The sequence below is a fragment of the Rhinichthys klamathensis genome, unplaced genomic scaffold (assembly GCF_029890125.1).
Source record: "Rhinichthys klamathensis goyatoka isolate OS25496 unplaced genomic scaffold, OSU_Roscu_1.1 h1tg000533l_1, whole genome shotgun sequence".
Lineage (NCBI taxonomy): Eukaryota > Metazoa > Chordata > Actinopteri > Cypriniformes > Leuciscidae > Rhinichthys > Rhinichthys klamathensis.
This window is the reverse complement of record NW_026607009.1, coordinates 119,231-123,606: the sequence shown is the minus strand read 5'-3', so window position 1 is coordinate 123,606 and position 4,376 is coordinate 119,231.

The window sequence follows — 4,376 nt, the reverse complement described above, 5'->3', positions numbered from 1 at the left end:
GCTCCTCCAATTTTGCCATACACTGTTAATGTGCTATGGTTATGATACCATGAGCTCGGATGATGGGATCTCTTTCTCTCAAATCAATGATTATGGGTGTTGAATGGCAAGCACTTCATATTTTTGTACCAAAAGTATTCACTCTGTGAGTTGTCTGAGGATGCCTCTCAATCTCTGTGCTGGATCTTTAGATGCATGTAACAGCTGGCTAATACTATTAGTTTAGGATATTAAGGTGGTGGTGGTGGCGGGTGGGGGGATCATTACACGCTAGTGTGATAAGCCTGTGTAATGAAACACAAAAACATCCCTGCGGTCTGAAATGCAGGTCAGCGTGTTTAACCCATCGAGCGCAGACTGAGCTGCCGAAACTGAATCTTAATATCATTCGTATGACTCATGAGAACGGAAATAAAACTTTGATGATAATGCTACACACGCTAAGCTGAGGTGAGCCTCGGGGGACTGTGGTCGAACGCTAAGACAGATGCCCTTCCAGTGAACAAGAAGCGAATGTTCCCATACAAAAGGCAGTTAAAGTGAATAATGTACACTTTGCGGTTGATAAGCCTTTCGTGCCAAGACGAGGTGCTGATTACCTGTTGTTGACAATAATCTGAAAAGCGGCTTTAGGGGGTTTAGAGATGCAGAGAACCGGCTGCTGCCACGACCTGGAGAAAGGTCTCTCTGACTGGAGGTGATATCACGGGTAGGCCACAACTGAGATGGATTACATTAAATACGATTGATTAAACCTATTGATTATCTAATCTTCTTCTGATTGTCATTTTAACTCGTTTGTGAGTCCCACCCTTCCTCTGAGAACAAACACCCGGTACGTGATGATCGTGGTGTTGTGGAGAGCCTGACTGAATCTAGATTTGCATACTATCTGTCCTAAATATTATGAAAATTAGGACTGGTGCTCCTAAAGCATAACTAGCCTATCCTAAAGGTGCCAAGATTGTGATTGTTTTTAGAGTGGGTTTTTAAAGTGTGAATGCATGCAATGGGGTAATATACCACAATCATGCTCTGAAAAAAAGAAGTGGCTTGTGAGCGTAAGAAATGGCATGGGATGTAAAGCAGAAGCTGCCATGAGAGCCTTAAAATGAATTTTGACTTTAGCTATATGCTAACTCATTAAATGCTGTTGGGTTTGTGATGTCAAGATAAGATGTGATGCCGTTGTTGTGTATCTGTTCTAAGTAATCAAAATAGCTTTTCTTGACCAGTTAGTGCTATGCTAAGCTAGTAGACTAGATTGTTAGCTTGGTCAAAACACAAAGAAAGATAAATGTTTTAGCTTTGGTAACAATGTGATTATTAAATTAAACAACCAGGCTCTTTGGAGGCAACATTTCATGAAATTTAAATTACATTGCTTCTTACACGATACACTACACTTTCAAAGAGATAAAAACATACCAGAGCATTCCAAATTGCAAGCGCAGTGCGCAATGCACTACCGAGCAAGTTTACTACATTAGAAAAGTCATATGGAGCTGATTATATGATGCAAACACAAAAATGTATTATAGTTTACAAATCATGTAGGCTACTATGAGAATTTTTGTTTTATGCAATAATATAGTACTGTGCAAGGAACTGCTAGAAAATAAGTCTTTATCAATCGCTAATCTGCCCCCGTAATCACAATTAGTGTGAAAAGGAATAAAAGTTTTATTTTGCTGCCTCAAGTGTTCATTTCAGGTGGAAACTGCACTGAATTGTTTGTATAAGTACGTTTTTGGAGTTATGCAATAATTAATAAATAATAATAATAATACAAAAATTTCTTTCAATTTCCAATCAGGCACTGAATAAAATAAAGTGGCTGCTGTAAAAATAGTGCCAGACTTCCTTAACTCTCCCACGACACGAGCAGCCACACAGGCACAAACATCACCACAGAGGCCAAAGGTGCTTTGCTAGCAGAGCGATAAGCTAAGACTAGCGACGAGGGCCTCTTTCTGAAGCTGAAGGAAACTGTTTTGGCCCTATCTCAATGACAACAGAGGCCTCTCCTCTTCCCCCTCCCCGCCCTTCATCTCTCATCTTGTCCCTCAGAAGAGATCTCTCGCTAGATGATACGGTGAAGAGTGCTATATAATGCAGGCTAATGTCACACTGGTGAAGGTACTTGGAGAAATGAGCCCTGCCTGTTCAAAAAGGAGCCAGGGCTATCTTCTGGCACATAAAAGGAGACTAAAAGGGTAAAAGAGCCAGAGAGAGAGAAAAAATGAGAGAGGGACGAAGAATGGTGGGATTAAAAGAAAGAGAGTTGAGTAATTGGGAGTGACAAGCCAGTGGTGGTGTGTCAGGCCTTCAAACAACAGGGTTGAGTGAGTAATAAATGGAAATAAATGAGAGAGAGAGACAAAAGAAAGGGGGTTGAGCTTTACTTCTGAAACCTTCGATGTTCAGGAAAAAAGGGAAAAATTTTCTTCTGAGATTGCCAAGAGAGAGCAGCCTTTTAGAGGTGACCTGTGATCAAAGCCACCAGTGCATCCCAGATCCCTCCTGATGGGAATAACCTAACACTCTTTTTCTCTCCTCCTCAGATCCAGCATAATCTCACCACATCTGCCCATTTATATCACAGATTATATCAGTCTTTAAAAAGGTCCTGTATCTGCCCTCTACGGGGCCACCCTGCCCGGGTCAGTCACTGGGAGGAGGGAAGAGTAAATGCAGCCATGCGTAAAAGCGTTACGCTAAACTACGCATGGCTACTCTGCATGGCACTGCAGAGCCTGTCAGGCGCACCGTTATGCAGTCTGATCCATAATAGAGCGAGAGAGAGTTCGCCACACTTAGCTGAATCAGGTCACACACTAGCAAGCACAGATGCAGACTCAAAACTCCACCTATATGCACAGACACACGCATACATTAATTGATGACACTTTCACTCTTAAACACTAACTGACCTTAAAAAAATCTGAATATTCAAACTCTTCAAATCCTTTGAGAAAATTGTGCTTCTTATTCTAGGAATATGATGCCATAGATATAATAACACAATAAAAGACATGACGTCATATATACATATATATTGAAATAATTGAATTGGTGAATATAATGGTGAAGGACATGTCTGGGTCAAAAACAAGTAAAATAAATTATATACATTTAATAATACACATTGTCTAAATTTTTAATAATTGGAGAAAACTTTGTGATTTATTTCTGCATTGTGACAATTTAAAAAATAAGCAAAGAAAATACGTAACAGGACAAACAAATATTAATGGTCTTAAAATAGGCTTTATTGTATTTACACAGAATATCATTTCATATTTTTTCTTTTGGCTTTGGGGTGAAACATGATTAAGAAATCATTAACAAAACTAAAAACCAAAAAGGACATCAGATACTAATCACACGTCCATTGCAATAAATAAATAAATAAGACTTCTAATTTATGACTTTTATTACTTACCCAGCTAGCTCAGATCACCTGATAAAATGCTAATACCCTGCAGCATACTATACACCATGATCTTTGGTCTGGCTCCACTGCTTCACTTCTGTAATTAAAGAACTTGGACGCTATGAAATCTCACTCCAGCATGATGGACAGTTGACCCACGGCATCAGGATTGGCTTTCACGGAACGACCGGCTAGCCGTCTTGAGTGTGAGAGACCATTACACACATGCGGTTTACATGTCTGCATGGCTGCACGGTGAAACTGTAATGTTACCTTACAGGGTTACACATGCCTCCGTAACCCCATGCTGTAATGGCCAGTGTCATTTTAGTGTTGGCTATAGAGTAGTAAAAGGTCAAAGGGTCCAAATTTAAATAAATGAATCTAACAGGAAAGAAGAGAAGTAATATACTATCAAATCTTATATCATCACAGTCATCATTTAATCGGGAAAATGCTAATTTCCTGTCAAATGGATGCAGCATGAAAACAATGAGTTGGGCAACCCCCCTCAGTAATGCAATTATTCTCTACATGAGCACACTGGCAAAGCCCCATTTACACTGCATGTCTGCAGCAGGGTAGGAGTGTGTGTGAGCGTGCCTCTCCAGCCCACCAGCCAGGAAGCAGTCAGTGTAACTCTTATTTAGCACAGGAAGTGCAGATTTGCTTAGCAACCACATTAACTGAGGTATTTAGAATTATACCTCTTTAGTGACAGCCAGGCGTGCACGGGCAGGCATATTACACAGAGATGCGCGTTTTCCTGATATTTGAACTCGCAGAGGAAATACCACTCCTGAGACGCTTGACAGGAAAAGGTCTGAGCGCTGCTGTGCACAAACCTGGTACCTTCCCTTCAGTAAATTCAATTTATGTGCCATTCAGAACTGTATTTAGAGAACTTTGTTCTTTAGAGTGATCATTCAAGAAAAAAAAG